This window comes from Anas platyrhynchos, chromosome 2, assembly GCF_047663525.1.
Source record: "Anas platyrhynchos isolate ZD024472 breed Pekin duck chromosome 2, IASCAAS_PekinDuck_T2T, whole genome shotgun sequence".
In the NCBI taxonomy this organism is placed as follows: domain Eukaryota; kingdom Metazoa; phylum Chordata; class Aves; order Anseriformes; family Anatidae; genus Anas; species Anas platyrhynchos.
This window is the reverse complement of record NC_092588.1, coordinates 60,560,315-60,573,601: the sequence shown is the minus strand read 5'-3', so window position 1 is coordinate 60,573,601 and position 13,287 is coordinate 60,560,315. Positions and strand designations below refer to the sequence as shown.

The 13,287-nt window shown below is 35.8% G+C and overlaps 1 long non-coding RNA gene across 14 annotated transcripts in view; it reads left to right on the top strand.

Moving 5' to 3' along the window:
* The window catches only part of LOC119716136 (uncharacterized), a 150,493-nt gene that overhangs the window by 115,907 nt on the left and 21,299 nt on the right, over positions 1 to 13,287 (top strand). For 11 of the 14 annotated variants that reach the window (XR_011807615.1, XR_011807609.1, XR_011807613.1 and 8 more), the window contains 3 exons: positions 7,170 to 7,351; positions 11,602 to 11,723; positions 12,901 to 12,995. This is a non-coding gene — a long non-coding RNA (uncharacterized lncRNA). The remainder of the gene's footprint in view (positions 1 to 7,169; positions 7,352 to 11,601; positions 11,724 to 12,900; positions 12,996 to 13,287) is intronic. The other 3 variants (XR_011807620.1, XR_011807618.1, XR_011807616.1) reach the window with 1 other exon arrangement.

Sequence of the window (13,287 nt, the reverse complement as noted above, 5' to 3'; positions counted from 1 at the left end):
TATAGCTGAAGTTACCAGGGTAGTCCTTTTAAACATTCAGCTAACTGTTATCATGCAAATTCAATTTTCAAAGCCTGTTTTTCAATCACTGATAATTTTTAGAAGTGGTAGTGAAGAGCCTCATTTTTTAATTAAAAAGAGAGTGACTATGGCAAGGATATAATAAGGTATGATGAGGATAAAAATATATTTAATGTTAAGTCAGCTGTAATATTGAATATCAGTGTTGTGGTGTATGAATCTGAAATTTTCATCTTTTCAATTGCAGCAATATTATCGTCATGACTTCTGAATCTGGCACTAAATTTAGCTGGTATCAAAGTACTTTGCCTCCTGTTATTCCCTTGCCTGTGACAAAAATCAAAGAATCATCATTTCTTCATCCAAGATGAAAAGACTCCAATTTTTACAGTTTTGTGTTTTCATTATAGTTGCTTCATCTCTGCTGGCCTGTTATTTCAGCTTTGTTTCTAGATTTTACCTAAAATATGAGTTTCAATATAATGTTAATTTCTTAGACTAGATGTGCTGTAATCTTAAACAGTTTCCGAAGGGCTTGGGGGATTGGGTGGGTAGGAAGAGGTCAGAGTGGTTTAATTTTTGTAAAAGGAACTAACCAAAATACCAGTTGTGTGAAACTGACTTTAACTCAATATCAGGAAATATTTTTATGTGAATTAATTCATTAGCAACGTGTTACAGATTTTTCATTATCCCTTATCTGATGTGGCAGTGTTCTTTTTTTTTTTTTTTTTTTTTTTTTGGGGGGGGACGACGACGACCAACTACCATGGGAGAGGAAGGAGCTGTTTCTAAAATAAAAGTAAAACCCATAGTGAACCTTAGGGAATGAAACAGACTTTGTCTACATGCAGCTTCAATACATAATAGTTGCAAACTGAGTTTGATCGTGCTTACAGTGGCTTAGGGATCATTCCTGAATACTTACTACACAGCTGTACTACTTGTAGTAAATATACATTGAACAGATCCTTAACTTTCAGGAGGCAGAGCAAGGTGAATCCCTCACAGCAGTTGACGCTTAGGCACACAAAGGCATTCTGTAGCTGTGTATAATTTCAGTTACAGGTACCTGTTGGCTGACAGCAGAAGGTGGGTGACAGGAATCACAAAACAAATATACAAGTGCATTACAGAATCCTTTTAAATGCCTAATGGTTACTGTGCTAGTAAAAGTATGAAACTTGACTTCTGAACCCAAAATTTTATAGAAGAGCAAAATCAAACACTTGGGTTTGGGTTCTTATTGACAGTTAATGCTATTCTGCTTTCAAGTTTCAGCAGTTTTCATTGTTTTCATATTATAGTTACAATCTCATATTTCTAGACTCAAATATATGACAAAAATCTAAGCCCAGAAAATCAAGTGAAAATACAATTTCTGAGAGGTGTGGTGATGTATTTCATTTAATGTAAGATCCTGAGTGTTGGCATCTGTTATTATCTTTGCATGTTGGCATTCTAATATATTTAAAACAAATGAGCATTCACACACAGACTATACTATACTATACTATAAGATTAAAAAATACATAAATACACATATATCAAAAGACTGTAGTATCAGGGACTTAAGGATTATATGGAACAGTCCCTTTGTCAAAAAATGTGTAAATAAGATTTGTAGTTTCTTCCCCACTTAGGATTTATATGTAATACTTTAGTTCTGTATAACTAGTTCTGTAAACCTGGCAGTTTATTGTTTCTATAAATCTTCAGATTTTTGGGGGTTACTTTCCTTTTCCTATACATTCAGGTGATGGAAACTGTAATTTAAGAGCCCCGTGGCCTGCTCTTTACAGTTATCCTGAATTTGGTACTTTCAGTTCTTCTTTATTCAAGTGGAACATGAACAGAAGTCAGGTGCTTTTTGGTTAATAATGGTGGTGATGAAAAATGGGTAGGAAACGCAACAAAAAATTCTCACGCACTAAAAGTTATCAAAACTATACAGGATTGGTACTTAGCGGTACTCGGCTAATAGCTAGGTATAGGCAGTATGTCTGTAACGGCCACTGCTGCAGGCAAAACTGTCTCAGATTGGGGTTTTACTTAATTATGCCAACTATTGCTAATTAAAACAAACTTTTCATCTCTGATTCAGGCTTTAAGAAAAAAAAAAAAAACAGTCAAACGTAACGTTTGTTACGTTAGTTCTGGTTTTGGTAGCCAGTACCTTTTGCAAAAATTTGTTCTGCTGGATGCTTGCTTTTCTGTCTAGCTATGCTAAGGGTGTGGATATAAGATTCCCTAGAGAAGCAACATTTGCACTGAAGCTGTGCAGGTGAATTGCTAATTCTCCCATTCTTTCTTCAGCAGAAGTACCGTTGTTATCAAGCTGGTTATTCAGGTAAAGGCAGTAATGAATGAAATTGCTATCTATTCCTGAGAGATTGGGTAAAAACAACACAGTGAAATCAACACCCTTTTCTTGCAGAGCCACTGGTACACATGGTACTGTACAAAATCCTTAGCATTTCTATATAAATCTTAATTATATGCATTTGATTAAATGAATGAAAAACAAAGAAAAAGGAGCAAAAATAAGGAAGAGGTAAAATAAAATACCAAGCAAATGAATCAAATCATATTTCTTATCACTTTCTAAAAGTGATCATAAGCAAGTCCAACAAGTAATTACACTTGTATTATAAATGTATGAATGTAGCTTTCTAAATACAAGGTTATAACAGATAATGATGACAGGAACCTCTATTGGTTTTGATGCAAAGCTCATTAGCATTACAAGAAGACTTTCTACCAACTCTGATGGGAGCCTGTTTAATGTGTAATGAGTATAAATATACATTGATGTCTGGAAAAGGAATGGCATTTTATTTTAGCTTATTGCAGAAAGATAAATCTTTTGTATGCATATTTTTAACAAGGTGTCTCAAAGGCAAATGGGAAGAAGAAATGCCAGGGTATAGCCTCGTGATGAGCCGGTTTTCATCTGTACAATCTTCCTCTTTTCCCAGAGGCTTGTTTCTTTGCTGTGGTTCATTACCTTTGCAGCTGTGCAGATGCAGCAATGTGTGGACTCTTACCACAAACAGGATTACTGATATGTTACTGAGTTTAAAAAACAAAACCTCTCCCTAAAGCAAATCTATAAACTCCATCCTGAGTCTGTAGGTATCTAGCTTGTGCTGCATAATGAGTTTCATTTAATTTGTTGCAGTTTATCCTACCCATAGACCCAGGTTTTCTCTTAAAAATATTTTTAAGTAACTTTGGTGTTAGAAGATTTCACCAAGATGCACATATTTACAACAGTCAAATGGTTTAATACTTGGCTGAAGATCACTGTGTTTTGAAAAAGTTCTGAAAAAGGAAAAACCATCATGCTTTAAAGTATTAATGCTAACCCCATCTGCTTGGTGCTGAGAACTCAGATACTGTGATTTTGTGGTGGTGGAGGCTTTGATAGGAAAGATTGTTTAGAGGTATTCACTGTATCTTCACAGTTCGATATGGGCATTGGAAAGTTCACCCTTCTTGAGCCAGGGCTTTTGGTAGAGATACCTGGCGAAGTGCAAGAGGATTATTTCTGTTCCATGAGTAGTAATTAGGTATGTAAAGGAGTCTAGTTACACTGAAATATTCCCAGACTTCTTCCTCCAAGCTGAAGTTAACCTCTGGAGAATAGTGTTTATATCACAAAACTTCAGGACAACTTCTTGGTAGCAAGGAGAAGCAAGAGTACCAATGATATATTTTTTCCTCATGGGAATAAAAAAGGTAAATCCCCTGTTAAAAAAAGTCCACACGACAGCATTTGCCTTCTACCCGATATAGGATATTTTTCTGTACTTGAGGTACTGAAACCATGTGTAAAAATAAAATGCAGAAACACTAATCACTTGTTTTATTTTTTTAAAGTTGTCCTGCACATTGTTAAAAGTCTCACTTAACATAGACAGAAGTATGTTATCATAGTGAGTGCAACAGTGCAATTCATTATGATACAAAACAGCTGCAAAAGAAAAAAAGAAAAGAAAAAAAGTTTATGAAGCTAGATCTCTGTATCTTCCTTAGAAAAACATAGTTGTGATAAAATATAGTAATGCTTATTCTGTGGGGAGGAAAAAAAAAAAAGCATCAGGGCTTCTGTGTAATTTATACGCACCTGAGATAGGCTTTATGTTATCTAATGGAGGAACTAATAGCAATATAGCTTCAGCAGCAAGGAGCTCAGCACAGTTTGTGGAACTTGCTGGGAACTGGAAAAAAATCAGCAGATAAAGCATGTGCTGAATTGAGTCCATGCTGCTATGCCTGATCTGCTTGTACCTGGGTAAATTCAGGGGTGTCTGCCGCAATACGCATAGCCTCCAAACCTGGAATCTTCCTGCTCTGTGTACTCTGGAGATCAGATAAGTTGTTTTTGAGGACTAGTTCTTCCCTGTCAGGATTTTGAATCATCATATTTTTACATTCTGTATTCAGAAATTGCATTAGAGCATCTGGTTCAGCTGCCTGACTGCCAAACCTGGCTGTAGTTTGAAAACAATGCTGGCATAAATACAGGTGTTATTAAGCTGTCCACAACTGTGGGCACAGTGCAGCATCTTCAGAGATTCACTCTAGCTGAGGATCAAAATGTAATCAGAAAAAAAAAAAAAAATCAGACAGAAAACTCGTGGACATGTCTCTCTGGAAATTTCCAGTATCTCTTGTTTCTGAGTAGGCCGGGTTTGTGGCATTTTCAGCCTTACTTTGATTAGATTCCAAGAAGCGCTCTATGACAGCAGGTGGGTATGTTCTGCTGCAGCTCCACTGAGGGGAAAACAGCATTAGTCCTTTGACCTGTTTTCGGTTTACCTGACTTTTCTGCTTTGATATAACACCACTTGATCTAAGTATTTTTTACAAATATAAATAAACTTGAGCTAGAAAGAAAAGTGTATGTAAAGAAAGTCTGACATTTTGAAGTTTGTCTTAAATGGCAAATCCTAGTTTGTTTGCTTTTTAGGAAGCTGAATGAATTTTGTCTTATTTTATGGCTTCAATATTTGGACTTACAAGCTTAAGAAGGAAAAAGACCAAAAGGATAGAATATTGTGCAAAATTTTAAAAATCCTATCCAGAAAAGGTATTAGGATACACTGCTGGCAGAAATCTCTTGCACTTTGATACCTTAATGGTGCGAGAAAAAGAAAATATCTCTCCCCACGTGGCACAGTCAGAACACCAACCTGTGCATCTGCAAGCTGGATATTGACAATACCAGGAGTGATGCTGAATACACAGCTGTACTTTTAATTTACGTATTCCCCAGGAAGGTTGCCAGGCACATGAATGCATCACACTGAAACATTACTTGGGTGTGAATAGAGTTAAAACTGTTTCAGGGTCTGATCCTAATTGCTGTTAGCATGGAGAGAGTTTGTGTCAGAGGCTAAAAGACTATCAGCATAAATGAAGACTGATCCTTGCCAGTTGGCCTCTAGGAATGGCATGCTCCTGGCAGTTTTAATTGACTAGGATAGACACGGCCTGGATGTTCAGTTGCAATTTTGTTTGCATTCCCTCAGCATGCAGCTGCAGCATTTTAAGACTTCATTGTCCTCACCAGTGGCGGGTTACCATCTTCCTGCCTGAAGTAATTGCTATCACTGCAAAGTCAACAAAACGAAACGTATTTGTACCTCAGCTGCTTCTGGGAGAAGACCACTACTGAGTCAGTGCTGCTGTAGGAGTAGTCTTAAGCAGGGCGCTGAACTTTGTATCGAAAGAGGTGCACTCCTTTCACTCAATCAGTTGTGCTGCAGAGAGATGGGGAGGATGGTCACAAAGAGCTGTGAGATTGATGTAAAGGTTGGAGGCCTTGGGAGGAGTACTACAGGGTTACACAAGTCCTTCTGGATTTATCTTCAAACGTGACTACAGAACTGATTCTGCATCTCCACATCAGTGGGTGCTTGGTACCACTGAATTCCAGTCGCTGCAGACCTGCAACGGAGATTTTATTGACAAAAGCTTGTAAAATTTGTTGGCTTCAGTTGACAGAAAACAATGATTAGCTATACTGAGTCTGAATGTTCTTCTTTTCTCACCCAGCTACTTCTGCTGGGGCTGTTGTGCATTGCAGATCATGATTTATGAGAGGACGTGGAGGAAGACCCAACTCTTCATATAATGTCAAGGCTGTGGAGGGTCAAAAAATGTGTCAGCGTAGACTCTCTTTAACTTATTAATGTGTCACAGACAGAACATGAGACTGAGTATTAACCTTGGCCTTACATGGTAGACTTCTCAAAACAGAGGGGTGCACGTGCCGATATACAACAGCATAGGCTCAGGGATAAGGCAGTTCCTGGAATCATACTCAAACGTGCCAGGAAGGATGTGATGCTCTCTGCCTGTTCAGATGTTTGCTTACATATTATCAGTAAAGCAATATCTTGCTTCAGCAAAACATTGCTTTCTATGAGCTGCCAAATTAATAACATTGCCTAATAAGTATGTTAATTCCACTTCCCACAGCCACTCTGTGTTACTCTTGAATGATTGCATCTTGACTGTCTTCACTCTGGATTTGACATTTTAACCTTCTTTACATCCAATGCTCTTTAGTGTGTAGCCTACAGCTTTGCTTGGAAAATGTGTTGTACCAAGTCAAAACAATTTCAGCAAGTGTGAAGATTGCCTTTTTCTTCAAATTACTAGTATTTCATTAAATGAAATGAATTTAATGAAATACTAGTATTTCATTAAATACTAGTAATCATTCCTAGTTTTAATTAGTTCACAGCATGAGAAGTGCAAGGAGGAGGAAGACAGCTAGTTACTACAAAGTGGTTGCCTATCAATAGCTTTTAACAGAGCATACCTTGCAAAACACCTGTGCTCACTCAGGTCAACACAAAGACATTAATTAACATCAGATGATGATGTAACATTTCATTGGTTTCGACTCTAAGAAAACACTTTCCAAACTTAGGACGTTTGGCTGTATTTTCAATGTAATGAGCATCAGAAGTTTGGATTTTTCACTTTATATGTATTGTTCTCATTGCTAGCAATCTGATTTATATATATATGTATGTATGTATATATATATTTAACATTTAGTTGATCTTTTCTGTTATAGTTTGTGGATAAATGCTTTCAATCAACCAGAAATGTTGTTTTTCTCTCAACAGGAGACTGTTGAGTTTCTTTTGCATTTAGCAAGTGTTGGATTTTTCTAATGTATGCAGTCAAAAACATTTTCCTTTCAAAATGTGATGATACTACAAGTGAGGAGAAAATAATTGTACAGTGGGATTGGGAAGAATCCTGTTGTAAAACATCTTATCAGCTTTCAGGAGACAATTTAGTAAAGGTAAGAAAGGCATAAGGTTTTACATATTTATGGGAATATCTTAGAATTGCAGACATAATAGCATGTGTTTCCCAAAGCAGGCTGTGTCTCTTCTTGTGTGAATCTAGGACTGGATATGAGAGTGTATAATTGATTTAAAGGCCGATCCTTGTTAATGGCTAAATACTTCGAGAAGTTTAGGCCTAAACAGTAACAATTACAGACTAAATTATTTTTCTGATACAGAATGAACAGCTTTGATAATTTGGAGTTGTTCATTGCAGTTTACCTGTTCTACCTACTCTAGATCCATGGGCATCGTGGTCCTAGAAGTGATTTGAAATAACGTGCAAAATGTCTAGGAACATAAATTTTTCACCTTCAAACTGCATAAACCAAAGGTACAGCATTGAAAGAAGCTGGAGAAAGTTTTTCCAAAGCCATATTTTTTTTGAATTTCTCTTTCAATGTCCAATATAATGAAAATGAACGAATTCTGCTCTTGCCTACTGGGAATGTCCTGCTCTGGTAACGTATCACACCTAAAATGCCTGTAGGAAGTATGTAATGTACCTCTTTATTTGGAATGGATTTGGCAGAGCACAGTTGTCTTTTCCTATGCCATCCATTTAGTTTCTTAGTCTGAGCACATGCAAAAATTAGAGCATTATTAATATTGTGTCCAAGGGAATTAGTGACTTTGAACTTACTAATGCGGAGATGTAAGAAGTGACTGTCATGTTACTAGCAATCAAGCCTTTCCATAATGATGGTTAACATCTTTTAAAATAAATGGATGTATTTAAATAGTGTAGTTGGCAGTTATATTTCAAAATATTTCAAAAGGTTAGTGGGGGATGTAAAAACAAACAAAAAACCATACACAAAATCACAACAACAACCAACCAACCAAAAAAACAACCATACTTATGTAGAACAAGATGGTGTTATGACCTATACTTGAAAGGCATTACAGAGCTTTGTTCACATTAAAGTAAACAAGATTCCTTAAATGGCCTAGTAAATGAAAGCTTTTTGTTAGCAGTACTTAGTTTTGATGTCTTAATTATCTCTTAGATGTGAGATATTTGATAATTTGTACTCAGAGCCATTTGTACTTTATAAGTTTGATAATATCTTGAAGAAAAAGTTTTGAAATTGATCTACTTCATATGTTTCCTCCACAAAGTTGAATTGGCAAGTTGTTGTTATCAATCAAATATGAACAGTATCTATTAAGAAAATGGAGAACATTTCTACTATTTTTGAAGAACTTTCTGAAGCAAGAATAACCCAGAAGTTTTCAGCATTCCTAGTAGTCTTTTCTCATAAGATGGGTTTCTGAGATATCTGATCATTTCCTGGATTGTTTGCAGTTGATTGTACCCTTCCTGATCTGTGAATCCCCAAATGGAGTGAGATGTCAGTATGGGCTGAAAAGATGCCCATTATATTCCTGTTAATGCATTCTGCATGGCATTTTGCGGTACTATTTCAATTTTTACAGCACTATGTTGACTGTGTTCAGGTTATGATTCACATACTAGGCCTACATACTAGGTCAGCTTTGCCATCTTCTATTTGTGCGAGTTGGGTTATTCCCTTGAGCTTTTATCTTTAATGATTTTCCTCTCGCTCTCCCCCTTCTCTTCTCTAATTTTTCTAATTTTTTAGAAGTTGTAATATTTCCCTGAGAGTACTTGCAGCCTGTTTCAGCTTCATATTTTCTTTCAATCTCATAAGCCTTTACCATCGTCCTTATTATTGCTGAACAGTACTAACAGCACCAGATCCTGGAGAGAGCACTAGAACCTAATACTTCCTTCTTTCATCACAGTGTTACTGTGAACTGCTGATATTCAGTAAGTCATTTCTTCTCTGCACCCACCTAACAGCTATTTCAGCTAGAGTTATTTGCTCTAGCTTGCTTTGAAAATGTCACATTAAACAGTGTCAGAGGTAAAGCTGTATAACACCTCCTCTGTTCATAAGGGCTGTTACCCTGCCATAAAGGCACTTAGATGGGTTTAACAAGCTTTGTTCTCATCAAACTCACCTCGGTTGATTCTCTAATCTTTTTATTTATTATTTTTTTAAACTTTCAGCTGCTTAGAAACTGTTTTTGCATTTGTTCTGGGGTATTCTTATGTTTATCCCAGGAAAAAGGGTATTTTCCCCTAAAAATATAAAAGGAAAAAAAGTCTCCCTTCTAATAATTTCTAATCAGGATGACATTTAAAAGGGAGAAACAGAACGTCAAATTCAGTCCCATGCATTAGAACTGAAATTATACTCAGATAGTATTTTTATCTTCTGGATAATTTTTTAAATTTATAAGATGCAAATTTAAATAAAAACAATCAAACAAACTGATTTTGATTGGTAACCTAATAACCTTCAGATTAAAAGTTATAATCATCAATAGGTATTTCAGAAGGCACCAGTTATCTCCCAAGAAAACTTCTATGAAGTATTAACTTAAATATTTTTCTGGTGACCTCATAAATTGCAATGCTACTCTGTGGAGATGTAGCTACAGCTGGAAGTTCACCAATCAATTTTTAAGCAGATATTGGGAATATTTTCTGATGTTGGTTTTTAAAAAGTAAAGCAAAGCAAAGCTGATGTTATCTTGTTATCTCTTGGTCCTATTGTGCAGAACTCAAGGTCGCTCTCATCTAGCTCTCTTCACAGCCTTGTAAATGTTTTTTTTTTTTTTTGTGAGTTAAATAGTTACCTGAAGGCAGAATGTGGCTGGTCTTCTCCATAGCATTACATATCTCTAAATGTTTGTATCCTCTGATTACAGGGCATTTAAAATAAGTGCCCTTCTGAAGATGTATTCAGATAAAAGGCAAAGAAAAATCTGGAAATTATGTGCTAAATGTAAATTACAATAAACATTGGGAGCTGTGTCTCTTCAGCAGCTTCCTAGATACTGTCTGTGTGGAAATAAGTAGCTTTAAATACATTAGGAAACTGCAGGAGAAGGATCACAGCTGTATGCTTCCTGCATTTTGAGCATTATGTTATAAAATATGTTTCTGTCTTTCCACTTTAAAATCATTTCTATGAATGTTTTTAATATAAACATATTGTTAAGGTGTGTTTTTTTTTTTTTTTTTTTTTTTTTTTTTTTTTTTTTTTCCTGCCTTTCAGCTTTTACAGCAGACTGGTGATGTTTTCAGGTCTCTCCTCTTTTGTTATTTTTTTCACTGTTTTTCTGATTGTTTTCTATCTATCTACTGAACAGAGTGGCTCATTTAGAACTATATTTAACAAGAGTTTTTACCAGCTTTGTCGTCATTCCAGGAAATAAGGTAGCTTTTATATAATCAAGTCATGCTCTCACCACTGCTTTCCTGTACTTGCAAGGTAAAATGATAATTTTGTTTGTGATTCATTGAGGGTAATTATAGCATTTGCCAGAGTACATGTAGGCAGGTAAGTACATATACAAGTTAGATAATTGGGTCAATAGTGAACAATTTGTGCTTAACAGGACTTGATTTAATAAAGGTAAGTTTAATTTAAAATTAGATACCATTTGATAGAGAAGTTTCCACAGAAAGCAGAGATTCAAAAGCATCTTGCCAATGTATAAGAAGAGTATGTGTGCCCTGTATCTTTGATATATAAACATAAATGCTATTTTTTATGTTCAAGTCAGTTATTTGAACATCTGCCAAACTCACAAGTGTTGATAATAGTTTGGGGATCAATTTTGGATATCCAGAATTGGCTTTTCTAATGTATATAAGCTTTTGGAGGTTTGACTGTGAATAGCACATATTTTGTCTTTCCACTTTTGCGTTTGATGTAAACCTACAGTTAAGGTGAAGAATTAACAAGAAAAAGGGCATATATATATTTCAAAGGAAAGACCTTCTGGACAACTGCAATAGCAATCCTGGAATATTGAGGGACTGGCACAGGCTGACTAGACAGGTACTCATGGCTCTGTTGCTGCCATCTGCAGTGTCCTGCCTTCAGCAGCTACTGTCTTCATCTGTGCCTACAGTTTTTATTGACAGCATTCAAATACCCAGAGCAGGGATGCATGAGATGGCTATTTTCAGGATTTTCTCTAAGCTTTGCTCTGCAGTAGTTATGTTTTTCATTCCAAGCTTTCAGATTTTTTCTCAAAATCAGAATTTACTAATGTAAAAGAGACAAAAAAGACGGCTTGGTAGATAGAGACGTTGTGAGCAGGGGGAAACCCTCATTCAGACCTCTTCTCTGTGTAACTCAAAGCACAGTTTTCTTCTCAGGCTGCTGTGATGCAAAACTGGATCCCTAGCATCATAAGGCGGTTCTCTGGACTATCACTAAAAGTAAAATTAGAAAATTACAAAAAGTAGAAGAAAAATACCCAACTGCTTCTAAATTCAAGGTAATGATCTCTTCCTTGAAATTAAAATGATTTAAATGTTTTAGCTTCTGTAAACAGGATCTTTCATTATCTACTGACCTCCTGCAATCCTTACATGATGGTTCGAGTAGTTGCCATCTACTGAACGACAAATTGAAATCAAAATTACTTGCTATACTGCTCAAATAATTGGTACCAATCCCAACCTCTCTCTGCATTTCCAGCCTCTAAAATGGTAATTAGATAGAGAGAGCACAAACTGAAACTGTCAAACATTTGTGTTCCAAATTTGGATGTGACTGGGTTTGAATCTGCTGCACTTTCTGTAAATGTCGTAAAGAGATAATTTTTTCTCTACAGAACCTATAATGTGTGGGTTACTGTGCATATGTTAAATACAGAACCTGACCTCATCTGTGTGTCAGTGTACAAATTTACACATTTTATATGTCATGATGTGGCTGTAAGTGATCACATGTGAAACTACACTCATGGCACAAATGAAAACTGGATATCACATTGATTCATTTTCTGTTCTCCAACTTATATAGACATGGTCCCAAAGTTACTGCCCATGCCAGGAAATGCTGAAATGATCCTTTGGGTGCTGAAGTTTTGTTTCTTCCTTTTGTCTTTTATAAACACTTTTGCCTATGACCTTGTATAGTACGTGCAACTTTTCCCAAATTATAACAAGGAAAAAGAGAAACTTATTAACACTTATGACAAGTTTCTTCTTTAACTAAAGGATTTAACATTGCAAGGTTATTAACACTAATTTCTGTTTTCCATAAATAAAAGTTTATAATACTGCATTACCTAAAAAGCCATGTGAGATGTAATATTACATGAAAATGATTCATTATGTGATAATGATTCAAAATACAAAAACGGAAGTGAGGTTGCTTTGAAAAATGAATCAACTCCAAACCTTGTTTATAAGTTTTTTTTCTATATTGAATTCTTCTCATTTCTGAGTTTGCTCATTTCCTTCATTTCTACTTTTGCACTGGTTCTAACTTCTTGTCAGCTAAGATAAATAGCATTGAAATGATTTTTTACTTAAAAATAAATGTAAAATTAAAAGAAAATGCAAAACTGCTGTAACAGTTCTGATTACAGTTCCCCCTCTTCCTTCCACTCCTGACAAGAAATGGAGATAGCTGCACTGAATCTTTTTTTTTTTTTCCTTGCAAAGGATGATCTACTTGAACTTCTTGTTCCAGGAGTTTCAGCAAGAAACATGACAGAAATAAAGAGATCACAGACCAAGAAAAACCTAGAGAATACAAGGTATCAGATAATTTGTTGCTCAAGACTTTTGTTTGTGGTGTTTATTATTACCACTTTTGTTATAAAATCCGAAATTCTAAAAGTTAGGTGGCTTAAACAGGATTATCCTTTACTGTTGTTCTTTTAAATGAGAAAAGTGATGCATCAAAATCATCATCAGGACACTGCTTGTGATGGGGCCTTCCTCAGGGCTGGGAGCAGTGGGGGTTCCCTAAGGGACATCAGGGCAGTGTACTGGAAGTGAGTTGTGTTTTTAATGAATGTAGGAACACCAAAATCCCGAGTCATGGAT